Below are 27,500 nucleotides of genomic sequence, written 5' to 3'. Positions count from 1 at the left end.
ACTGACTCGTCAGAATACACCAGTCACTACTATTGATGAACTATGGTATCGTGTTGAAGCTGCATGGGCAGCTGTACCTGTACACGCCATCCAAGCTCTGTTTGACTCAATGCCCAAGCGTATCAAGGCCGTTATTACGACCAGAGGTGGTTGTTCTGGGTACTGATTTCTCAGGATCTATGCACCCAAAATGAGTGAAAATGTAATCACATGTCAGTTCTAGTATAATATATTTGTCCAATGACTGCATTTCTACTTGGTGTAGAAATTTTAATGGCCAGTAGTGTACATTCCGAAATCGTTAGCATTGCTCAATGTACTAGTAATTATGAGTCCCTCAGTTGACGATGTATTATCGCTACTGCAAGAGCATCAGCGGTGACAGCATTAATCCCCACGTATGCGCTAAGTGGACGTCAGTGCGGTGAACCGCTGCCAGCCATCCGCGCCGCGCCGTGGTTCGTGCCACGCCCGCACCGCCGCCGCGGCTGCTGGTAAATTGTGTTTGCACACCTGCCAACGACACGCCGGGGCGCGCTTTCCATCACGCCGGGCGGCCCTCTGCGTTATCGTGTTTCCTCTCGCAGCAGCCTCCGCCGCCACCCCTCCCTTCTTTACGGCCACTTACCGACACCAGCCGCGATGTCGATACCTGATATGCGGCGACACGGAGTGCCCCCCACCCCCACCTCACCACCCCCACCCACATCCCCTTCCACCCCGCTCCCCCTCCCACTCGTGCTGCAACTGGAGCGGCTTGATGTGTGCGTCGCGTCTGACGGACGCCCACACACTCACACACACACACACACACGCTGCCAAACTGGCTCTGTGACCGCCGCTGGAAAGGCCGGGTTTTATTTACAGCCAGCTTCAATTCCGTTTTTAGTACGCGCGATGAGAAAAATGGGACGGCTGTAAAGGAATTGTACAACTGTTTCCTGCCGTTATGACGATTCTTTGTAGTCTGGCTAAATCAGTTTATAAGAATTATGGGGTTTTACATGAAGCAGATTCCTACACGATCTTTTTGAATCACAAAACGCATATAGCTACTTAGTCAGCAGTACAGACTGTATCATAATCAACGGCGAAAACTGACAGCGCCAAAAAACCATTTTTTCTACAGGGCTAATGTGGTCACCGTCTCAGTCAGTCCTGTCCCAGTGCAGATTGTCACTCTAACTTTCAGGGGCTACAAAAATTTAATTATCAGCATTTTGTGTAATAATAATTTAAATTTAAAAACTGAAAGTACTTTCGTAATTTACTCTCTACGAGGTATAACCTTACGTTTAATATTTAAGGTAATAAGTAAAGTATTAAAAGCTCTCCGTCTTCAGGCAACGAGTGGCCTACCGGGACCATCCGACCGCCGTGTCATCCTCATTGGAAGATACGGATAGGAGGGGCGTGGCATCAGCACACCGCTCTCCCGGTCGTTATGGTGGTATTCTTGACCGAAGCCGCTATTATTCGATCGAGTAGCTCCTCAATTGGCATCGTGAGACTGTGTGCACCCCGAAAAATGGCAACAGCGCATGGCAGCCTGGATGGTCACCCATACAAGTGCCGACCAGGCCCGACAGCGCTTAACTTCAGTGATCTCACGGGAACCGCTGTAGCGACTGCGGCAAGGCCGTTGCCAAGTCAAGTTCAAATGGTTCAAATGGCTTTGAGCACTATGGGACTTAACATCTGTGGTCATCAGCCCCTAGAACTTAGAACTACTTAAACCTAACTAACCTAAGGACATCACACACATCCATGCTCGAGGCAGGATTCGAACCTGCGACCGTAGCGGTCTCGCGGTTCCAGATTGAAGCGCCTAGAACCGCACGGCCACAACGGCCGGCGCCAAGGCAAGTATTAAAGTTACTGTATATATAGGTTCTAACGACTATAAGTACAGATGTTTTTATATGTGGTACATACATCAGTGTGTTCGTTGTTTTTTTTTCTCTGTGTCGAAAATTCTCCACAAACACGTCATAAACTTCCTGAGCTGACGTTTTGTGCACTGCTTTAACTTCACCACTAACGAGGGGACTGAGAGAACTCCCCCTCACAGATCTGATTTATACTGACATGCTGTATAGGAAACGACTAGGACTTTTAACATACGTAAACAGGAAGACGCAACTGTGAACCCTTTTCGAGAAAAAAGAGTTTCAATATTACAGACCAGCTTCTGCTGTATGTTTTGTAGCCTCCTTGTGTTCACCGATTCAGCAACCGAGCGAGCAAGTACTTAGTTTTATAACGACAGTGTCTCTGAATCGAATCTCGCTGTCGGTAGTCTTGTTTTCGTTCTCACGTAATCCTAACAACAGATTCACTATCACCGTTCACACTATTAATATTTAATCATTCATTTACTATGTTCCTAATCTTTAACATGAAAAAGGGGAGAAAGATCTGTTTCTTAAAGAGATTCGAAAGGATGTGGTCGATTTCTCTGTTTGTGATCCATGATTCTAGTGTTAACAGATACATAGATTTATTTATGTAATACAGATCGTACCGCCATTTGGATATACTTTTGCCTGCAAACGCATGGCATTTGGTAAATACACTCCTGGAAATGGAAAAAAGAACACATTGACACCGGTGTGTCAGACCCACCATACTTGCTCCGGACACTGCGAGAGGGCTGTACAAGCAATGATCACACGCACGGCACAGCGGACACACCAGGAACCGCGGTGTTGGCCGTCGAATGGCGCTAGCTGCGCAGCATTTGTGCACCGCCGCCGTCAGTGTCAGCCAGTTTGCCGTGGCATACGGAGCTCCATCGCAGTCTTTAACACTGGTAGCATGCCGCGACAGCGTGGACGTGAACCGTATGTGCAGTTGACGGACTTTGAGCGAGGGCGTATAGTGGGCATGCGGGAGGCCGGGTGGACATACCGCCGAATTGCTCAACACGTGGGGCGTGAGGTCTCCACAGTACATCGATGTTGTCGCCAGTGGTCGGCGGAAGGTGCACATGCCCGTCGACCTGGGACCGGACCGCAGCGACGCACGGATGCACGCCAAGACCGTAGGATCCTACGCAGTGCCGTAGGGGACCGCACCGCCACTTCCCAGCAAATTAGGGACACTGTTGCTCCTGGGGTATCGGCGAGGACCATTCGCAACCGTCTCCATGAAGCTGGGCTACGGTCCCGCACACCGTTAGGCCGTCTTCCGCTCACGCCCCTACAGCGTGCAGCCCGCCTCCAGTGGTGTCGGGACAGGCGTGAATGGAGGGACGAATGGAGACGTGTCGTCTTCAGCGATGAGAGTCGCTTCTGCCTTGGTGCCAATGATGGTCGTATACGTGTTTGGCGCCGTGCAGGTGAGCGCCACAATCAGGACTGCATACGACCGAGGCACACAGGGCCAACACCCGGCATCATGGTGTGGGGAGCGATCTCCTACACTGGCCGTACACCACTGGTGATCGTCGAGGGGACACTGAATAGTGCACGGTACATCCAAACCGTCATCGAACCCATCGTTCTACCATTCCTAGACCGGCAAGGGAACTTGCTGTTCCAACAGGACAATGCACGTCCGCATGTATCCCGTGCCACCCAACGTGCTCTAGAAGGTGTAAGTCAACTACCCTGATCAGCAAGATCTCCGGATCTGTCCCCCATTGAGCATGTTTGGGACTGGATGAAGCGTCGTCTCACGCGGTCTGCACGTCCAGCACGAACGCTGGTCCAACTGAGGCGCCAGGTGGAAATGGCATGGCAAGCCGTTCCACAGGACTACATCCAGCATCTCTACGATCGTCTCCATGGGAGAATAGCAGCCTGCATTGCTGCGAAAGGTGGATATACACTGTACTCGTCTCCATGGGAGAATAGCAGCCTGCATTGCTGCGAAAGGTGAATGTACACTGTACTAGTGCCGACATTGTGCATGCTCTGTTGCCTGTGTCTATGTGCCTGTGGTTCTGTCAGTGTGATCATGTGATGTATCTGACCCCAGGAATGTGTCAGTAAAGTTTCCCCTTCCTGGGACAATGAATTCACGGTGTTCTTATTTCAATTTCCAGGAGTGTATGTGAGTCCTGCTTGTCTTTGACCAATGTGAGCTCACGTAATTTGTTGGTCGGTCTGAATAATTTTGTCTCCTTGGTGATGTATTTGCAGAAAGACCGTGCTGTAATTTCCTTCGTTACTTGCGTCTTTTCACCGGTGTTGATCTTGTCGCACTTCGACGTGTCACGTTTCGCATTGTTCTGGAACATGCTGAAAGGGTATTTCTCATGTACCATTCCGTATGCCATACATGTTACATCGTTAGTTTCCACCATTGCTCGTGATTATCAAGTCAAGGAAGACTTTTTATCTTTCTATACTTCCATGGTAATCTTAATGGTGCATGCAGACTCTTTTGTTGTTTCAGATGTTACTAAACCCTTCCTTAGTACGTTTCCACACGATGGAAGTATCATCCACGTAGCGGTGACTCCAGGGTACTGGAGTCGTGCCTGCTTTTTGTAATGTTTTGCAGTGCTTTCTGCAACAATCGGACTTAATGGACTTCCCATGGTCAATAATTCCCACTGTTCGTAGAGTTCGCCGTTCCACGTATTGTCATCCCGTACGCATGAAGAACTTGGTTCTGTCACCTGGAGAATTGAGACTAGCGAGTTGATTCGCAAACAATTTAACTGTATTGAAACAGTATGGAGCGGAGAACATAGAATAGGAGAACTGCATAACTAACGATGCTAGCTGAATAAACGGCTAACTCTCAGTGTGGGATTGTATCCGAATTTCATAATCGTAAATACTGCAAATGGCGTAGAGCAAGTGATGTTTTCCAGTTGTGTGGCAATCGATGTCCACAGAGGGTACAGATACACATAGTCGCTGCGTGGCTCATTACCCGCATGTGAATCGTTTCCACTACCAACAAAAGGTAATTGAACATTTGTTTAAGCTCTTAGGCACTTGTTTCACCTCTGTCTTAATCGAATGAACAATTGGTAGTTTCGACTTGTCAGGAAACTGAAGCGAAATAATTTGCATGACAGGAGAAATATGCACTTAATCAAGGAGTGTAACCAGATAGAACAGGAATTTTCGTCAGTTTCAGGTTTATATCTATAGAAATTTCGGGTAGATAACGCTTCCTTCAGCGTGCAGAATATTCTGCTCTACGATTCGTAACAGAAGCGGCAAAAAGTCCGATGTGGGAGCATATTTGTTGTTATTAGTGTCGTTTTATTGTTAATGTTACTATAATTAAACTATAATTTTGTAATATCCAGGATTTACTGAAACTTTAGGATATCTTACCCGCATGAAATCAGATTAAAAGAAATATTATAAAGCGGGAAAAATGAGAATCTATATCTCATACTGCAGCGGATGATGCACATTTTCAAAACGTCCTAAAAGATTCACACCACGGCGCACCAGGACCATAATGCAGTACATTACATTTCGCAGGAAATGCTTCTACCGGTTAAGCACTGCCTACAGAAGGCAAAGATCCGCAGTCAGCCACGATCTGGCAGACATTTAAAAATGTCAGCAGTTTTGCGGTCACTGTGCTGTTAGGCGCTTTAAGTACGGATAAATGTCACCTAGTTTGATGGGTGGATTTTGCTTCCCGCTAGCACAAGTCGGTGGCAGGAGACTGAAAACCACAATGAGACAACGAATGCCGCTTGTCAAGGCAAGTGGTGAACCTTGTCTAGCAATGAAACAGGATCCGTGATGGTTCTGTCAACCGCAGACATTACGGTGATGTGGATTCCGATCATTTAAATACGTTTTTTTTTACTTAGCGCATTCTTAGCCGAGATCTACGACGTGACATTAAAGGTTTACGAGGATTCACACTCGTTTATATGACAGAAACGTATTAGTGACATGGTTTTCTTGCTAGAAATCCTCGGAATAATTGTCCGACAGTTTTCTTTTCCACAGCAGACTACGTGGACAAAATCGTCTTGTATATATGAAACGTCACCTTTGAAAAATTGTGAATGACAGTGCTGGAAAAACTCTTATGTTATCTGATACAGAGCCAGCTGAGTAAAACTGAACGTACTCAGACAGTTCTCTCTTTACTTTATTTGATTATCACTAAACTGACACAAAATACTTTTAGCGCAACACAATCTGACTTTCAATAATCCCTACGAAAGAATGGCCCTGACCTGTAATAACCTATACCTTTCATGAATCACTTACTTCACAAAAATATTCGTTACTCGAACTACTGCAATACAGCGAGCGCCAATACTGCCAGATAAATAAAAGATTCTAACTACTGAAGGCACTGACTACTGATAGACGTAGTTAGTAAATGGAAGATTTTGATAGAGGACAAACAATGTATTTACTTTTATAGCGTTCAAAATTCATAGTATATAAATAATTCTGTGAGATCCAGCTAAACAAATTTGCTTTTACTGACGGACACACGTCTAGATCGTGCTCACATAGTAATCTATCTCCCGACATCCACCACTGCTGGCGGCTCACCTGCAACTAACCAACGCTACGCACTGTTGACTTCCATCTGTCCAACACTACAATAGCGAATATTCCAGCGGCGTCAACCAGCCACAGACTGCACACAGCACAGTCAGTGATTTTCATACAGAGAGCTACGTGGCGTTACCAACAAAAAAATCTAAACAGCGTACTTACACATTGAGCCGTGGCGCTCGTTACTGGCACGCCAGTCTCTTGGATGTCCATTATCGATCCTTCGATTTTTCTTATCTTTGCTTGCGAGTGGCAGTTGACGTTTGCTCGGGCTACCTGCTGAGACGCCGCGAGGTAGGAGGTGGGGAGCAACTACGTATATGTGAATTTGGTTGTACACGGTCTGCCGGTTCAGGATGGAGGATGTGTGTTGGCTGTCTGCCTGTCTGCTTTCCTGATTTTGCTCGCCTAGCTTGGGTTGCTGCCTGGTGTATCCTATACGAGCCATACCGGACGTCCAGCAAAAGTTAAGCAGCTTTGTGTTTCTTTTAAAGAAAAGGAGCAAATGTAGAGGACTCTTTGTAACCAATTTTGGTGGCCTCTTAAGTATGGCCTTAGCGTTTACACTGCCTTTGGGGAGAGCTAATTCCTTTAAATAGTTGGGGTTCCCTGTCCTTTATAATCTTTTGGGGGTTTTCTTTGAATTTTATCTTTGGGGTTCCTTCCTTGTGCTTGATTAAACGTTTACTTGTATAGCGGGAAGTGACTCCGGATTAAAACTCGGAGAAAGTGTTTGATGTTACTGCCAACTCCGGCATTCGTCTTTTCAATTAAGTGTTGTCATCCCTTCTAGCGACTTGATGTCGCTCCTTGTTAATTAATGCTGGTTTATGTATACTTAATTTTGAATTGGCCATTTGAATTAATATTTTGGAGGCAGTATAGCACTAAGGCAACCTCATTGTATACCACCTTGTGCCCCGGTCTAGTACATTAATTTTCAGTGACACAAGTTAGCTCCACTACCGGTTTTACTGATGTGCTCCCTTCAAAATCTTGTCTTGTATAAGTTTGCCCCATGTGTGTCTGGGAACACAGAGATGAGCTTTAGTGTGACTTCAGTGCTAGTTAGTTAATCTTCATTTTGGCTTGGCTTCCCTACTACTTATTCAATGGCAAGGCTGTTGATTAGTTGGTTACTGTAAGTACAAATTCACGCTATTTATTTGTTGCCGAAATTGTTAAAGTGTCTGTGTCGTGATTCAATCACTAGCTACGTGTTTGAGCTAAACTGATATGAACCTTACATTGCCTCCATAAAATTTGTTGCCAGCAGAAACCTTTAAGAGAACTAAGTTTTGTCACTGCTTATGTTAACCTTTACTGGGAACAAAATTCCATGTAGTTAAATTTTGTCTTAAAATGTGTATTTCTCTGATGTAATAAACGAGTGATAAAAGAAAATAGCGAAGGAGCCAGGTCCTTCCTATTGTGTCCGGTTTGTAACAAGTATCACATATATTTCGTGGTAATGTTGAAGGAACTGTGATCAGAATACAGGGTACGAGAGTTAATATACGGGTCGGCAAGCACTAGCAGGAACAATTGCTCTATACGGAGTAGACATCGAGTCGAACTGTGCTGGGATGACAGATAAGAGTAAGTCGTTCCATGCTGCTTCAGCCATATGTCGGAGGCTATCAAAAGTAGACGTTAGAGAGTAATGGAATTCCACTCTCGCCGGCCGAAGTGGCCGTGTGGTTCTAGGCGCTGCAGTCTGGAACCGCGAGACCGCTACGGTCGCAGGTTCGAATCCTGTCTCGGGCATGGATGTGTGTGATGTCCTTAGGTTAGTTAGGTTTAACTAGTTCTAAGTTCTAGGGGACTAATGACGTCAGAAGTTGAGTCCCATAGTGCTCAGAGCCATTTGAACCAGCCAATTCCACTCTCTCGCCAACCCATTGTAAAATATTTTCAGCGGATGCAGTATCCGGAGAACGTATCACCTAGTGTGACAGTGGAGGAATCTCTTCATTGAAGCAGGTCAGAACAGCATAGATATATCTTGGCGAGAGATAAACGTCACAGGGACCGCGTAGTTAGGGCACGGTCACCGCCTTAACACGACAGAAATATAAAGGCTCCTATCAGTATCACGGGGTATGTGAATGGTGACCCTTACCATAGCTTGAGATGCTGCGCCCATACAACGATTAAGGTTGAAATCTGGCAACGTGTGTCCTCCAGGGAGCCTTCACACACTGATGTGTCCACCGTGGTGCCGTACGCGGAGTCTTTTCAGATTCACGTGTCACCCAGTGTTGTACTTTCGTGGACCATTGTCGAAGCACCGCTCTCTACTGCCGCGTCAGTGAAGCCGCGACTATGGTAGCCGTCCTGACGACCCTTGGCAGCTCCAGATGATGTACCACTGTCAGTGTGGCTACTTGTTTTGCGGTAAATGCCAGTTCCTGATTGAAGGAACAGAACGCGGCTATACGACGCTGCACCACCGAGCAAAAACTGTGTCTGTTCTCTCGGCCGCTAGTCCTGTTGGACCGTTGAGAACGGGCATGGTCATGAGTGGACTCCTCCTGAACCAATCGGCTACATGTTCGCATACGCAGTCTTGAATGAAAACCAGAGCGAGCAGCAATAACGCGAAATAGTGATCTGCAGTCTAGATAGACTCATGATCTAACCGCTGTGGAATTACGACATGTTCTGGAAGACGTTTCCACATCTTTCACGAGGCGTAAAATAGTCTTCTCACAAACAATCAACAGTTAACTGCGATATCTGAGAACCTCGCTATGTAATCTTTCCTCTTATATGCGCTCCTGGAAATGGAAAAAAGAACACATTGACACCGGTGTGTCAGACCCACCATACTTGCTCCGGACACTGCGAGAGGGCTGTACAATCAATGATCACACGCACGGCACAGCGGACACACCAGGAACCGCGGTGTTGGCCGTCGAATGGCGCTAGCTGCGCAGCATTTGTGCACCGCCGCCGTCAGTGTCAGCCAGTTTGCCGTGGCATACGGAGCTCCATCACAGTCTTTAACACTGGTAGCATGCCGCGACAGCGTGGACGTGAACCGTATGTGCAGTTGACGGACTTTGAGCGAGGGCGTATAGTGGGCATGCGGGAGGCCGGGTGGACGTACCGCCGAATTGCTCAACACGTGGGGCGTGAGGTCTCCACAGTACATCGATGTTGTCGCCAGTGGTCGGCGGAAGGTGCACGTGCCCGTAGACCTGGGACCGGACCGCAGCGACGCACGGATGCACGCCAAGACCTTAGGATCCTACGCAGTGCCGTAGGGGACCGCACCGCCACTTCCCAGCAAATTAGGGACACTGTTGCTCCTGGGGTATCGGCGAGGACCATTCGCAACCGTCTCCATGAAGCTGGGCTACGGTCCCACACACCGTTAGGCCGTCTTCCGCTCACGCCCCAACATCGTGCAGCCCGCCTCCAGTGGTGTCGCGACAGGCGTGAATGGAGGGACGAATGGAGACGTGTCGTCTTCAGCGATGAGAGTCGCTTCTGCCTTGGTGCCAATGATGGTCGTATGCGTGTTTGGCGCCGTGCAGGTGAGCGCCACAATCAGGACTGCATACGACCGAGGCACACAGGGCCAACACCCGGCATCATGGTGTGGGGAGCAATCTCCGACACTGGGCGTACGCCACTGGTGATCGTCGAGTGGACACTGAATAGTGCACGGTATATCCAAACCGTCATCGAACCCATCGTTCTACCATTCCTAGACTGGCAAGGGAACTTGCTGTTCCAACAGGACAATGCACGTCCGCATGTATCCCGTGCCACCCAACGTGCTTTAGAAGGTGTAAGTCAACTACCCTGGCCAGCAAGATCTCCGGATCTGTCCCCCATTGAGCATGTTTGGGACTGGATGAAGCGTCGTCTCACGCGGTCTGCACGTCCAGCACGAACGCTGGTCCAACTGAGGCGCCAGGTGGAAATGGCATGGCAAGCCCTTCCACAGGACTACATCCAGCATCTCTACGATCGTCTCCATAGGAGAATAGCAGCCTGCATTGCTGCGAAAGGTGGATATACACTGTACTAGTGCCGACATTGTGCATGCTCTGTTGCGTGTGTCTATGTGCCTGTGGTTCTGTCAGTGTGATCATGTGATGTATCTGACCCCAGGAATGTGTCAATAAAGTTTCCCCTTCCTGGGACAATGAATTCACGGTGTTCTTATTTCAATTTCCAGGAGTGTAGATTGCATCATACATAAGTATTAGGACGACGATATGCGAAGGCAGTGACATCGCGTACACAAGATATAAGATGGCAATACCTTGTCGGAGCTGTCATTTGTACTCACGTGATTCGTATGAAAAGGTTTCCGAAGTAATTATGGCCGCACGACCGGAATCAGCATACTTTGAAAGTGGAAGAGTAGTTGGAGGTAGACGTATTTGACACTCCATTTCGGAAACCGTTAGGGAATTCTATATTCCGAGTTCCACAATGTGAAGTGTATGTCAAGAATACCAAATTTCAGGCATTACCTCTCACCTTGGAAAGCAAGGTGGCCTATGGCATTCACTTAACGACCGAGAGCAACGGCGTTTGTGTAGTCCACGCCCGCACCAACGTGGTGACCAGACCAAAAGTTCTACTGTCATCTCCGTCAACATGTTAGCTATCTAACAGGTGGATCACAGGATCTGGGCTGTCATGTTATCCGTGCGTCTGGGTAAGACTACGCATTAACACGGTCCATCAGGTGATGGATAGTGGACGAAACACGAGTGAGGGTAGCAATTTGAAGAGCTGAGGGAAAAAAGTGCCAAGGCTCGTGGCGTGGTAAAAAAAACATCTGCGACAGTGGGATGGGTAGTAAGAGCAGCAGTGGCTTACTAGCTGCAATAGTTCATGCAAGGTTAGGTTTGTTAGTATGGGTATCATGCATCATTACCATGGAAAGCGATAGCGATGTAGCCCAGTTTGCTGCAGCCGCTGCATTCCTGGAACAATCAAGATCGTTATGTAGTAGTGGGAGATCGGTCATAGATCATCTCACTGTGTGTGTGTGTGTGTGTGTGTGTGTGTGTGTGTGTGTGTGGGTGGGTGGGGGGGGGGTGGAGCTTGTCTGCGTGCAGTGTACGGTACCGCTTCCCTGCGTGCTACCAGTTATTTGGCAAGTGTGTTCCAGCTGAATATTCAGTAATGGCGTCTGATTAACAGGGGCTGACCTGTACCGTTGTGTTTGCGTGTGCTTGGCCATAGATATTAGGTCCTTACAAGTGTGTCTTTTGGTCTTTTATGTTTCCATCTATGGTTGTGGTCGTAGTTCCCCAGATTCAGAATGAACGGGTTCTGCGAATATCTGGAGTTTCTGTATAGTCTTGTGGTGAGTTTGTGGATTACCTCCGTGAGAGTCTCAAGTCGGTATTCCCGGTGAAGGTCCGCGATGCGTGTGTATCGTGGAGCATTGCTTATGATTTTGAGTACTTTGTTTTGTATGAGCTGCAGACGGCGCAGGCGTGTGGGCGCAGAGTATCCCCAGACAGGAGCTGCGTACGTCATCAGGGGTCGGATAAGTGTCATGCACATGGACCTCGACACCCTTCTGCTCACAAGGGGACCTCCCCATCGCACCCCCCTCAGATTTAGCTATAAATTGACACAGTGGATAGGCCTTGAAAAACTGAACACAGATCAATCGAGAAAACAGGAAGAAGTTGTGTGGAACTATGAAAAAATAAGCAAAATATACAAACTGAGAAGTCCATGTGCATGATAAGCAACATCAAGGAGAAGGTGAGCTCAGGAGCGCCGTGGTCCCGTGGTTAGAATGAGCAGCTGCGGAATTAGAGGTTCTTGGTTCGAGTCTTCCCTCGAGTGAAAATTTTACTTTCTTTATCTTCGCAAAGTTACGATCTGTCCGTTCATTCATTAACGTCTCTGTTCACTGTAATAAGTTTAGTGTCTGTGTTTTGCAACCGCACGGCAAAACCGTGCGATTAGTAGACGAAAGGACGTGCCTCTCCAACAGGAACCGAAAACATTTGATCGCAAGGTCATAGGTCAACCGATTCCTCCATAGAAAAACACGTCTGATATATTCTATACGACACTGGTGACGGCATGTGCGTCACATGACAGGAATATGTTGTTGACCCACTTAACTTGCACACCTGGCGAATGGCTAAAGAGATTCTTCTACCTTGCCCGATTTAGGTTTTCTTGTGGATGTGATAATCACTTTCAAAAAAGTGATGAAAACATAAGAGTTTGTCACATAAACTGCAACAAATGAATGCAACAGTTTCGCAGTCGTACAGTTTTCCCTGTGCTCTGTCAAAACATACGTTTTTAACGTTTTCAAATGTTTCCTTGTGTAGACCGTCAAATCCTGCATATGTCCAAGCAAATCTGAACGTGTCCTGGAATTTTGGAGAGCGAAGTTGATTATGTGTGAGTGCCTGAACTTTGATAATTGTCTGAAAATAAAAAATTAAACTTTTCACTCGAGAGAAGACTTGAACCCAGGACCTCTCGTTCCGCAGCTCCTCACGCTAACCACGGGACCACGGCGCTCGCAAGCTCGCATCTTCCTTGATATTGCCTACCTTACGCATGGACTACTCAGTTTGTATATTTTGCTCATTTTTTTCATAGTTTCACACAACTTCTTCCTGTTTTCTCGATTGATCTGTGTTCAATTTTTCAAGGCCTATCCACTGTGCCAACTTATAACTAAATCTGAGGGGGGTGCGATGGGGAGGTTCACTTGTCAGTGTGCTACGCCTGTTGAGCATAGGGTAGAGCCGTTTGAGCCTCGCGCTTGCTCGGTTGGTCATGCGTTGTATGTGGTCCCCCCAGAGTAATTTCCGGTCCAGCCAGACACCGAGGTATTTGACTTCCTCACGTAACGTATTGGGCGTGCATGTAGAGTTATTGGTCTGCAGTGTTGGTGTTTGCCCAGTTGCTTCGGTCTTCTAGTGAAGAGAACGGCTTCGCACTTGTCGACGTTTACTCTAACACGCCATTTCTCCAACCAAGGCTCAGTCACTGTGAGTGCAGTCTGTAAGCGTGACGTAATGTTTGATGGTTACCAATCTTGCGCGAGGATCCGCGTAGATTGCCATCGCTGTGTGTGGTTGAGAGATCGTTTAAGTAGAGGTTAAACAGTAGGGGCCCTATGATGATTCTCTGGGGTACTCCCGCGTGTATACCGTGTCGTGTTGATTGTTTTTCCTGCACGTCAGTGTTGAAACTCCTGTCTGTGAGGTATGAGTGTATGAGACGCACCCAGCCCGTCGGGGAATCCCGCGTCTTCGCTAACAGCACAGACACGGCCTGCAGCGCCTCTCTTGGGCTCGTGACCATCTAGGTTCGGCTTTAGACGACTGGAAAATCGTGGCCTGGTCAGGTGAGTCCAGATTTCAGTTGGTAAGACATGATGGTAGCTCTTGAATGTTGCACAGACCCCACGAAGCAATAGACCCAAGGGCAGTCAACAAGTGACTGTGCGAGCTGGTGGTGGCTCCAATATGGGTTGGGCTGTGTTTACGTGTGTGTCTGCTGGTCCAACTGTACCGATCGTTGACTGGAAATGGTTAAACTCGTCTACTGGCGAACCGTTTGCAGCCATCATGAAGTTCATGTCCCTAAACAACGATGGAATTTTTATGGATGACAATGCACCATGTCACTGGGCCACAATTGTTCGCGCCTAGTTTGGAGAACTTTCTGGACAATTTGAGAGAATGATTTGGTCACCCAAATTGCCAATCTTGTCCCATCGAACATTTACGGGACATGATCGAGGGGTCAGTTCGTACACAAAATCCTGCACCGGCAACACTTTCGCAATTATGGACGGCTATACAGGTAGCATGGGTCAATATTTCTGCAGGGGGCTTCTAACGACTTGTTGAGTCCATGCCAAGGCGATTTTCTGCACTACGCCGGGCAAAAGGAAATCCTGCACAATATTACGAGGTACCCACGTCAGTGTATGTTCTAACTACTTTTGCGGTTGCTTTGAAATGGTAAGCACTTATATATGTAAAGATTTAGTTCAATTCGCGCCAGTATGAAGTTGGTCGCATGCCTTTTTCATGGTGTTACGTTCTCAACGGCCAGGATTTCTTTTTCGGTCCGATACTCTCTCCAGAATAGTTATTTAAAGGTGCAGCAATATTAAGTGGATGCGTTGGTAATTTTGAGTGAATTAGTCAGTTATAATGGAGAATCGAAGAATGTGCTTGTGTGATCAAAGGAAAGCTTGACTATTGTTTTAAGAGAGCAGACAGTACACCATAACACACACCGGAAGAAAGTGAAGAAATGAATGTTACTTCACCATTCCCACCAGCACTGGAAAATTATGATCTTACATCTCAGACACACTGTCGGCGCCAAAACCATACCGGAGCGCTTGTAGGACAAAGCACAATAGTAAAATACACCTTCGATCCTTAGCTTTATATGGTACTGAGCTAACGACTTGTTTAATTTATCGCTGAGAGAAATGGAAGAATTGTCGCTGCGGGAGAAAAAACATCCAGTAAGTCAGATTGAGATAGCGGGCGGGCGTTTTTACGACACAACGAGCTTCTAATTGCTTGGAACTCCGGAAGCAAGAAATGAGGGGACGAGCCTTTGTGTAGGCCAATAGTCTTTGTAATCCCCGTAATTACATTCCACTGGTAACTCGTCTAGAGAGATAAGGGCGGGATAAGTGCTACTGCCCAAGTGAACAGTTGCGATGTACGAAAGAACTTCGCGGAATGGTGGAAGTACTCTTTAGAAAAATCTTCTTGACAGAAAGCGTTGAAAGGGAAAGAATAATCCACAGGGAAGTTCAGTATTTGTGACAAAAAGCAGCAACGTACGCGGTAAACCGCTGTGCGATTTGTCACGACACAAGACCCATCCTTTCCCTTAGATTAGATAGCTTAATTGTACTGTGAGTCTGCTGCTACCATTTTCAAGTTCCCTTAATGAATCCTCTTCTCCAAAAAGGCTATGAGGAAGCCTGTCGCTGCCATGTCCTTCCTCCCCAGGGAGCCATTTAGCAGTTACTGGAGCAGGGACTATTTTAATTAATCGAGAAATATTTCTGTAGGCCGGCCACTGTGGCCGATCGGTTCTAGGCACTTCAGTCCGGAACGGCGCTGCTGCTACGGTCGCAGTTTCGAATCCTCCCTCGGCTCGGGCATGGATGTGTGTGATGTCCTTAGGTTAGTTAAGTTTCAGTAGTTCTAAGTGTAGGGGACTGATGACCTCAGATGTTAAGTCCCATAGTGCTTAGAGCAATTTGAACCATTTTTTTTAAATATTTCTGTTCCAATACAACGCTTGTGTGGTGGCAAATATACTAATGACGTGCACAGACACCAGAAATCTAATCACATTCGATTGTTCACGTCCTATTATTAGAAACGATTATAGTTACCTATTTAGTTCTCGCCCTTTCCAGCAGCTGCTCACTGGAACAGTTTCTTCTTTTAGGCATGGATCACATGAAACGTAAATACTTTTGGGGTTTCATATTCTCCTCTAAATCCTACTTCCCCTTTTTTACTTCTAATTACTCATGCATCATGGCCTAGCAATTTGTTAGCCGTTAAATGAATCATTTTTGATACATTTATTCCAGCGTCGTGGTCCTGAGTCATCACTAAAGCGTAGTCACGTTACTACAATTGTTTTCATTATCATCTTCGTCATCTTTAAGGTTTACGCACATGAGTCTGTTCCTTTTCGAGAGAAGCTAACCTCCTATCTGATGGGTGTCATGATACACTCTGTCACCTTACTGGCTTACACTGCAGAAAACCCTTCTGAATTCCATTACGGTCCATGCCTTTAATATGCGCTGTCCATTGTTTTATTGTACCGTATTCTATCAGTAATATTAAAAATTTCAGATTCCCTCCATACATCATTAATTCTTTTAATTTCCAGATGCATATAGCCACCACGTGTTGGCATACATTTCAAAAATGGTTCAAATGGCTCTGAGCACTATGGGACTTAACTTCTGAAGTCATCAGTCCCCTAGAACTTAGAACTACTTAAACCTAACTAACCTAAGGACATCACACACATCGATGCTCGAGGCAGTATTCGAACCTGCGACCGTATCGGTCGCGCGGTTCCAGGCTGTAGCGCCTAGAACCTCTCGGCCACTCCGGCCGGCGCCATACATTTCTGTGTGGCATGTGTTAACATGGGGACTTACATCACTTTTGAGAACTTTATGCGAGGTTGATTTCTAGATTTTCTCGCTTAGTGTCCTGTTAGCTGTAGTGAAAATTCTTTAAATTTTGCTTATTTTACTAGTACTCTAAACCCTATACTTCATCCTAACTAGTTAAAACTATTTAGCTCCATTATAATTTTGTTATTTACAGCTGTTGCAATTCTCAATTGCCGTTCCCCTCGGGAGACCATTGTCTAAGATTTTTTTAGTGATATCTTCAGATTAAAATCTTTGTCTTTTTCATGTCATTCAATGCTAACTGCCAGTTCATAGGAGATACAGTTAACATTGTACACTTAGCATTCAACACTTTAATATTAAATATTACAGTCAGAATAATATTGAGTAACTAAGCACGTATGTGTGTCACAATTCGAACTGGCAGACTGAAACTTTGAAGTGGATTGTGAGGTACGCTTGAACTGTTCGGTCCGTAAGAGACTAATCATCATTCATCATTTGGCATCCAATATTGGATAAAAGCCTCTTCTAGACTGTTTCACAAATTACGGTGTTCGGCTGCGTGTATGCGTATTGCTACGACTTGGTTCCTCTGTCCTCCATCAACGTTCCACTCGGTCCTCTTGCCGTTCTTTTTTTCTATCTCTTCAAGTGCTTGGTTGGTCAGTATGCCATCAATGCGTTAGGTATCATGTCCGTCTCTAAAAGTTAATTTTCATTGGGCTCACAATTACATCTTCCACACGGGTTTCTCCCTGTTCCATTAACTGATTTTACTGTCTACTAGAAATCCCTCAGTTTTTAATGGTTACCGCGACAAAAATCGACATCTCTATGCGCTGTATGACAGCTGGTAATGCTTACGGAATTTGAACGTTTCGTTCGATAGAAGTTAGTGCCTTTGATTTGATGTAGTTTATCAAAAGCTGTCATATTTAATTCTTTTGCGGACCACGTGTTCATTTTCTTCAAATACTCTAAGTACCAAAACTAAGCAATGTTAATGTATATGTAGAGATCTCCTCCATACTTCTGGCATCACTGTCCTCATTTCTGTATTAACAATGCTTAGTATATATTTTAATGGTCGTTCCAGACAACAGCACTAAAAATCGGTATCATCTCAAAGTGAGATAGACCAACTGGATTTTGAAACGTTCTCTTTCAAGTATTGTGCTTGTCCTCATATCAAAAGCAAGTGTCAATATTATCTGCTAAAAGTTAATGCTACATCACTGGGCACAGCTTTGAACGTCACCTACAACAACCTGCCATTTTCTTCTTCTTCTTCTTCTCACTGGTTAGATGCGGGTCGCCAAGAATTCCTGTACTATGTCATCTTCTTCATCTCAGAGTAGCACATGTAACCCACGTCCTCAGTTATTTGCTGACTGTATTCCAATCTCCGACTTTCTCTGAAGTTTTTATGCTCTATAGTACCCTCCACTACCTGACGTCTTAACGGATATCCTATCATCCTGTCCCTTTTTGTCGTCAGTGTTTTCCATATATTCCTTTCTTGGCCGATTCTTAAGAGAACCTCATCATTCTTTACCTTCTCACTCTATCCAGTTTTCAACATTTTTCTGTAGCACCACATTTCAAATGCTTCGGTTCCCCTTCTTTTCCAGTTTTCACACAGTCCATGTATCACTACCATACAAAGCTGTCCTTCAAACCTACATTCTCAGAAATTTCTTCCTCAAATTAAGGCCTATGTCAGATATTAGTCGACTTCTCTTGGCCCAGACTGCTCTTTTTGTCAGTGTTAGTCTGGTTTTTATGTCGTCCTTGCTACGTCCATTCTTGGCTATTTTGCTGGCTAGGTAGTAGAATCGTTAATTTCATCTACTTCGTGAACACCAGTCTTGATATTGAAGTTTCTCGCTGTTCTCATTCCTGCCGGGCGAAGTGGCCGTGCGGTTAAAGGCGCTGCAGTCTGGAACCGCAAGACCGCTACGGTCGCAGGTTCGAATCCTGCCTCGGGCATGGATGTTTGTGATGTCCTTAGGTTAGTTAGGTTTAACTAGTTCCAAGTTCTAGGGGACTAATGACCTCAGCAGTTGAGTCCCATAGTGCTCAGAGCCATTTGAACCATTTTTTTCTCATTCCTGCTGCTTCTCGTTACTTTCGTCTTTCTTCGATTTACTCTCAGTCCATGTTCTGTACTCCTTACACTGTCCATTCCATTCAGCAGATCTTGTAATTCTCCTTCACTGAGAATAGAAGTGTCATCAGCGAATCTTACCATTCACATGCTCTCACTTTGAATTTTAATTTCACTGTTTAACGTCTTCTCTTATTACTTCTTCGATATATACGTTGAACAGTAGCGGCAAAAGAATGCGTCCCTGTATTACACACTTTTTAATTCGAGCACTTCGTTCTTGCTCTTACACCCTTATTATTCCCCCTTGGATCTTGCACATATTATACAGTACTTCTCTTTCCCTATAGCTTACCCCTATTTTCTCAGGATTTCGAATATCTTGGATTATTTTACAATATCTAACGCTTTTTTCAGGTCTTAATCTTTCTTTAGTATTGCTCCCATTATCAACCGCAATGTCACAACTGCCTCTCTGGTACCTTTGCCTTTCTTGTCAGTAACGTCAGCTGTTTAGCTGATTGTGCTATAATTGTCACACTTGTCGGCTCTTGAAATCTTTGGAACAATTTGTGTGAGATTTTTCCCAGGGTCAGATGGTATATCGCAAGACTCATATATTATACGTACCAACGTGAATAGTCGTCTTTTTGCTACCACCCTCAACGATATCAGAAATTCCGGTGGAATCTCATCTATCCTTTCTGCCCTACTCGATCATAAGGCGTCCAAAGCTCCTTCAAATTCTGATTGTAATACTGGATCACCTATCTCTTCTATATCGACTCCTGTTTCTTCTTCAATCACCTCAGGCAAGTCTTCCTCATGTTGGAGGCCATTATGCTCTTTCCATCCGTCTATTCACCCCCTTGCATTTAACAGTGGACTTTAATATTACCATTCTTGCTTTTAATTTCACCGATGGTTGTCTTGACTTTTCTATATGCTGAGTCAGTCCTTCCAACAATCATATGTTTTTCGACTTCTTCACATTTTTCATGCAGCCAATTCACCTTAGCTTCCATGCACTTCCTATTTATTTCATTGCTAAGTGACTTGTATTCCTGTATTCCTGAATTTCCCTGGCATTTGTATACTTCCTTCTATGATCGATCGGATGAAGCATTCTTTCTGTAGCCCGTGGGTTTCTTCGCAGTCATCTTCTTCCTACCTATGTTTTTCTTTCCAACTTCCGTGACTGTTCTTCTTAGAGATTTCCATTCCTCTTCAACTGAACTGCGTACTGAGCTGTTCCTTATTTCGATATCTACAGTCTGAGAAAATTCCAAACTTATCTCTTCATTCCTTAATACTTCTGTATGCCACTTCTTTGTGCATTTATTCTTCGTGACTACACTCTTAAACGTCAGCCCATTCATCACCTCTACTAAATTGTGATCCGAATCTATATCTGCTTCTGGGAACGTCTTACACTCCAGTATCTGGTTTCGGAATCTCTGCCTGACCAGGACGTAATCTAACTGACATGATGCAATCTTCCCGTATCTCTCGGTCTTTTCCAAGCGTACCTCTTCCTCTTGTGATTCTTCAACAGTGTATTCGGTAGTACTAGCTGCAATGTATTGCAGAACTCAATTAGTCTATCTCCTCTCTCCTTCCTACTACCAAGCCCGCTTTCTACCATAACTCTTTCTTCTACTCATCCTACAACCGCAACCTAATCCCCCATGACTGTTAGGCTTTCGTCTCCTATTACATATTGAATTACCCGTCCAATATCCTCATGTACTTTCTCTATCTGTCCATCTTCTGCTTGCGACGTCGACATGTAAACGCGAACTATCGTTATCCGTGTTGTTTATGTCGATTACGATGAACAACCCTATCACTGAACTGTTCACAATCACTCACACTCTGTCCTACCTTCCTACTCATGACGAATGCTATTCCTATTATACCATTTTCTGCTGTTACTGATATTGCTCTTTTCTCATCTGCCCTGGAATCCCTGTCTTCTTTCCAGTTTGCTTCACTGACCGCCACTATACATTTATTGAACCTTAGCATTTCCTTTTACTACTTAATAGTACGCAAATACTCACACACACACACACACACAAACACAAACACACACACACACACACACACACACACACACACACACACACACAAACACAAACACACATACAGACGGCCGGTGAGGCAGAGTCGTTCTAGGAGCTTCAGTCTGTAACCACGCGACCCATACGGTCGCAGGTTGGAATCCTGCTTCGGGCATGGATGTGTGTGATATCCTTAGGTTGGTTAGGTTTAAGTAGTTCTAAGTCTAGGGGACTGATGACCTCAGATGTGAAGTCCCATAGAGCTCAGAACCAACACACACACATACAGCGATGTCTCTCCAGTGGATCGCCAGGCACATTTGTAGCTGGAGTCAGTCCAGACAAATCCTGCTGAGCACGTTTCACATACGACGCCCAGCCTGGCAGAAAGCTTCGGTTTGTTTATCGTTACAAACAAAATGGTTAATCAGTATTTCAACAACGACAGAGCAGCGCTTTTGCACGGCGGTAATTGCTATGGTACTGTTTATATTTGTGTTTTTCTGTCCATGTTAATATCGATAGAACGAATACCGCACAGGACTAATTCAGGTTCGCTCTGTCGAACAGGCACGTCAAATTGTACTTCAAAAGTAACCATGCGTGTGTGTTTGACGTTGACGATTGTTCAACAAGGAAACAGATTGAAGGTGCCTTCTGCAGGGCGACGTGTCAAACAGTGTGTACTGGAGAGTGTGCTCCGTAACACGTCCGCCTGCAACGGCACTGTACTCTGTCGTCATATATGCAACAGAACGCCGCTTATCCTATTTCACACAACGCGAAGCCCAGCGATCACCAGGTTCTATTTTGAGGCTAGGATATGCTAAACCCTATCGCCTGCTCGTGGTTACACTATGTTTCACCCATAGACTCCCACGATATTAACACTTAAACAGACCATCAATTTCACAGTTTCGGAAATGCCTTTTCCTATGTGCCGTGTAACAACGACCTCCCCTTTTGGAGAGTTGTGACAGTGGATTTCTCATTTGTGGGCCATACCGCCGCTGGAGTGATTTCTCATTCGCCTGTGCTCCGGTTACACGAGGTGCAAGAATAAACTAATGAACGTGACGTCGCTAGCAAAGCTGTGTGTCGCTGATGGCTTGCCAGCTACACATCCTTCGCACGCAATCGAGGCAGTGATATGTGGCTGGTAATTCTCCTACCTTTGTCCAGGTTCAGTTTATTAATGCTAGTCATTACCTGTAGCAAACTCAAGCACTTCACTTGAACATGCAAAACTTGTAACAAACAGAACGTATTGTTTCGACAAACTCATTGAAATTCTCAAAGTCTATGATGAACTAGCTACGACAGGAATACCAGATTTCGCCTTGATATAGGAGGTGCGACAATAAAGTAATGTGATTTTCTTTGCAAGATGTGGCAACCCTGCAGGCTTGTGTAGGCACAATATCTTTGACCTTGCTCTTTAAGCTGCTTCTAGTCCAAGAGGCACATCGATGCAACTACTAAGTCGTGAGTTGTGCTGTAATAAGTTAACACGTGTTTGTGTCTCTCGTCACGGAAATGGAACCGCATAATATTGCGCAACAGTATGCTAATTCTTTTTGCGTTAAATCGGGTGGAAACGCGACGACAAATTACGATAAGCTTCAGGAGGCTTTTCGAGACGAGGTTATGTCAAGAGCTCAAGTTTTTCGTTGGCATACAATGTTTAGTGAAGGCAGAACGAATGTTGAACATGAAGACCGCAGCGGACGACCATCAACCTCACGGGCGGATGTCAACTTGGTCAGGGTGCGTCAACTCGTACGATCTGATCGAAGATCATCCGTGAAAATGATTGCAGACGAACTGAACATCAATCGAGAAACGGTTCGTCTAATAATAACTGAAGATCTGGATCACCGTAATGCGCCATCCCATACTGCTCTGCCAGTACAGCAATTTTTAACCTCAAAACAAATTTCACTACTACCACAGCCACCTTATTCACCAGATATCGCTCCATGCGACTTTTTTCTGTTTCCAAGAGTCAAAACGGCGGTCAAGGGATACCATTTTCAAACAACACAAGATGTCCAAAAATCTGTGCCGAGGGTGTTGGAGGATATTGCAGAAGATGAGTTCCAGAAATGTTACCATCAATGGCAGAAGCGCTGGAAAAAGTGTGTTCAATCAGAAGGGAACTATGAAGGAGACAACACTAAACTTGACTAAAACGGTAAGCAACATTTTTTTTCACATCAGTCTCATTACTTTATTATCGCACCTGTTATGGTGATCTTATCGCATCATGTGCCCTCAGTAGCACAAAGCGGCAGTCAAACTAGTTTTGGGCAGTGGTCATAATGTTTTTATTCATCGCTGTGTGTGTGTGTGTGTGTGTGTGTGTGTGTGTGTGTGTGTGTGTGTGTGTGTGTGCGTGAGAGAGAGAGAAAGAGAGAGAGAGAGACTGAGTACTTGCAGGTACAAAACACATGACCGAAGGCGGCCGTCATAGCTCTGGCGGTGTCTTCGGTAGTGGTGTTGCCTGCGCTGGCCAAGAGGGCGTGTCCGTGGGGTAGCCGTCGGCTTGCGGCCGCGGGGCTGCGTAGCTGCCTATGTCAGCAATACTCAGAATGTCCGGTGTCAACCTGTGAATTAGGAAGTATCACCTCTGCCGTGGTGCCTATGACAAACGAAAACACAAGCAGTTTAAGCGGTACATACTCATTCTGTGAAGAAAAACTCCAAAACGTTTGATAAATATCGGACTAGTGCTTGATGTTGCAACACTCCCCGTTAACATCACTGTATTTCAGTAATTTTAAATACACTACTGGCCATTAAAATTGCTACACGAAGAAGAAATGTAGATGATAAACGGGTATTCATTGGACAAATATATTATACTAGAAGTGAAATGTGATTACATTTTCACGCAATTTGGGTGCATAGATCCTGAGAAATCAGTACCCAGAACAACCACCTCTGGTCATAATAACGGCCTTGATACGCCTGGGCATTGAGTCAAACAGAGCTTGGATGGCGTGTACAGGTACAACTGCCCATGCAGCTTCAACACGATACCACAGTTCATCAAGAGTAGTGACTGGCGTAATGTGACGAGCCAGTTGCTCGGCCACCATTGACCAGCCGTTTTCAATCGGTGAGAGATCTGGAGAATGTGCTGGCCAGGGCAGCAGTCGAACATTTTCTGCATCCTGAAAGGTCCGTACAGGACCTGCAACATGCGGTCGTGTATTATCCTGCTGAGATGTAGGGTTTCACAGGGCTCGAGTGAAGGGTAGAGCCACGGGTCGTAACACATCTAAAATGTAAGGTCCACTGTTCACAGTGCCATCAATGCGAACAAGAGGTGACCAAGACGTGTAACCAATGGAACGCCGTACCATCACGCTGGGTGATACGCCAGTATTGGCATGACGAATACACGTTTCCATTGTACGTTCACCGCGATGTCGCCGAACACGGATGAGACCATCATGATGCTGTAAACAGAACCTGGATTCATCCGAAAAAATTACATTTTGCCATTCGTGGACCCAGGTTTGTCGTTGAGTACACCATCGGAGGCGCTCCTGTCTGTGATGCAGCGTCAAGGGTAACCGCAGCCGTGGTCTCCGAGCTGCTGCAAACGTCGTCGAACTGTTGGTGCAGATGGTTGTTGTCTTGCAAGCGTCCCCCTCTGTTGACTCAGGGATCGAGACGTGGCTGCACGACCCGTTACAGCCATGCGGATAAGATACCTGTCATCTCCACTTCTAGCGATACGAGGCCGTTGGGATCCAGCACGGCGTACCGTATTACCCTCCTGAACCCAGCAATTCCATATTTTGCTAACAGTCATTGGATCTCGACCAACGCGAGCAGCAATGTCGCGATACGATAAACCGCAATCGCGATAGGCTACAATCCGACCTGTATCAAAGTCGGAAACGTGATGGTACGCATTTCTCCTCCTTACACGAGGCATCACAACAACGTTTCACCAGGCAATGCCGGTCAACTGCTGTTTGTGCATGAGAAATCGGTTGGAAACTTTCCTCATGTCAGCACGTTGTAGGTGTCGCCACCTGCGCCAACCTTGTGTGAATGCTCTGAAAAGCAAATCATTTGCATATCACAGCATCTTCTTCCTGTCGGTTAAATTTCGCGTAGCACGTCATCTTCGTGGTGTAGCAATTTTTAATGGCCAGTAGTGTAATAGTGTCAAGAGCGCCTTAGCTGACAGCCACAGTTCTTACAACTCTGATTCCGTGCATAAGAATGTGTGTTTTCCACAAGTTTTGCCTGTCGAGCTGAGTTTCGGCAGTCCACAGTGTTCGGTGACCAGCGCGTGCGCCCATATTTAGAGAATTCCTGGAAGGCGGCCTGCTTTGGACAGCGGATTAGGCGGTAAGCAGCACTCACGCGGCCGCGGAGTTTGAAGCGGCCGGAATGAGGGGCTGGCAGGCCGGGCTGATCCACGGCGGGCCCAGGGTGCCCAGAGCACCGGCAGCGGCAGCAGCAGCCGTAGCCGCGTAATGAGTTCCCGGACCGCCGCCCCGCCTGTGACCGGCGCCGGCGCCGGCATATTGTGTTGACTCTGCGCTTCCTGGTGGCCCGCTGCGGTACAGGCGCCCCGCCTCCCAGCCTGCCATGCCCTCAACTGTGCTGCACCGGCCGTCTCACGCGGCCGCCGAAATCACTGTGCCCAGGCTGGCCACACGCGTGGAGAACGAGGCAGACTAAACGGACAGAACAGCCCCATCCCAATTCTTCATACAATGGAACTAACTTTAAACGTCTGATTACTTTACAAATGAGTCAATGTGTCAACTGTTTAACGTCGAGCATATAAAACCTTCAGGTAGGAAGCTCCAAAAGCCTTAATTGTGTGGCTTCAATTAGTTCCGTACTATTCACTGGATGAGTAGGACTGGCGGAGGGTTTTTGTTTTTACTTTTTTTTTTTGGTAAGATTTTCACACATCCCAATTTATGACGTCATATCACGTAAAAGGGGTGTAAGACAAGGATGTAGTCTGTCGTCCCTGCTATTCAGTCTACACATCGAAGAAGCAATGACGGAAATACCAGGGTTGACCAGAAAGTAATGCACCGCATTTCTTTCCTTCAGAAGTTCTTTATTGAACATAATGAGCACTAGATGCACGAAAGAATGCTGTTTTATCTACTTACTTACTTACTCACTGGTCATACCGGACTCGAGAGTCCACTATCGCAGCAACGTATTTTCGCCACCTGTCCCTGTCTTGGGCTATTTCCTTCCATTCCCTTTCAATACCTAGGCTCCTCAAATCAGCCTTCACATTGTCCTCCTCGGTCTCCCCACGGGACGTTTTCCCTCTAGGTGCCCAACCAGTACCCTGCGCGCTGCCCTCCCCTCATCCATTCGAGCTACGTGACCCGCCCATCGCAGCCTACCTGATTTAATAATACTGATTATGTCAGGGCTTGAATAGAGTTCTTGAACCTCTTCGTTATGCAGTTTTCGCCACTCTCCGCTAATGTCATCCCTTTTTGCTCCGAAATTTTACTCAAAATTTTGTTTTCAAATATTCGAAACGGCTTTTCATTTTGCACAGTGAGAGACCAAGTCTCACACGCATACAGCATAACTGGTAGAATAATAGTTTTGTATATTGTAATCTTTAAATTCCTGGACAATATCCGTGATGAAAGTACTCTATTCAGTGAGAAGTAGCACGCATTTCCCGCCCGTAATCTCTTCTTCAGTTCGGATTCAATCTCATTTCTCGAAGTAATGTCCACGCTTAGATACTTAAATGTGTTCACTTTTTGAAACTGCATGTCTCCAACTCTTAACATTTCCTGATCTACTGCTGTTGGCATTCTAGTCGTAACCAGGTATGTAGTTTTGTCTTCACTTATCCTTAGACCTACATCTTCACTAGCCTTGATTAACGCATTCGCATTTGGTGTTACAGATTCTTTCCTATCGCTAAAACCTAATGATGTTTAGATCATCTGCATACCCTAATATTTCCATTTAACTCCACACCCTCTCAATTATCTGCCGCCATTCGTACAATATATTCTAGGACTAAATTAAAAAGTAGCGGAGACAGGGCATCTCCCTGCTTAAGTCCGTTCTTTATTACAAATTCTTCTGACTCCAATTTCCCCACGCTTCTATAAGTCTAACATACTTTTTTGGTATTCCAAGTTCCAAAAGAATTCTGTACAATTTTGACTGCAATACTGAACCATATGCTTTTTTAAAATCTATGAAAAGATTATGAACCTGGTTTATTGTATTCCCATTTCTTTTCCAAAATTTGATGCAGGGTGAATATTTGGTCTGTAGTTGATCTGTTCCTCCCCCACAAGTTCATCTGCATATGGCGTAAGCCTGCTTAGCAGAATATTCGAGAACATTTTGGAACATACTGGTAATAGCGATATCCCACTATAATTACTACAATCCATTTTGTCACCTTTCTTAAAAATTGGGATCAGAATCGACTCCTGCCACTCTTCAGGTATCATCTCTGACTTCCATACTTTAGTTATCACTTTGTGAACTACTTCCACCAATTTCTGTCGCCAATTTGTAACTAATTCTGCAGTTATGCAATCTACTCCTGGTGATTTATGGTTTTTCAATTTGTTGATTGCATCTCTTACTTCCTTTAACGTTGGCTCAGGTATCTGGGGTTCTGC

This window comes from Schistocerca americana, chromosome 3 (assembly GCF_021461395.2).
Source record: "Schistocerca americana isolate TAMUIC-IGC-003095 chromosome 3, iqSchAmer2.1, whole genome shotgun sequence".
In the NCBI taxonomy this organism is placed as follows: domain Eukaryota; kingdom Metazoa; phylum Arthropoda; class Insecta; order Orthoptera; family Acrididae; genus Schistocerca; species Schistocerca americana.
The sequence above is the reverse complement of the archived record's forward strand: the minus strand, read 5'-3'. Positions refer to the sequence as shown.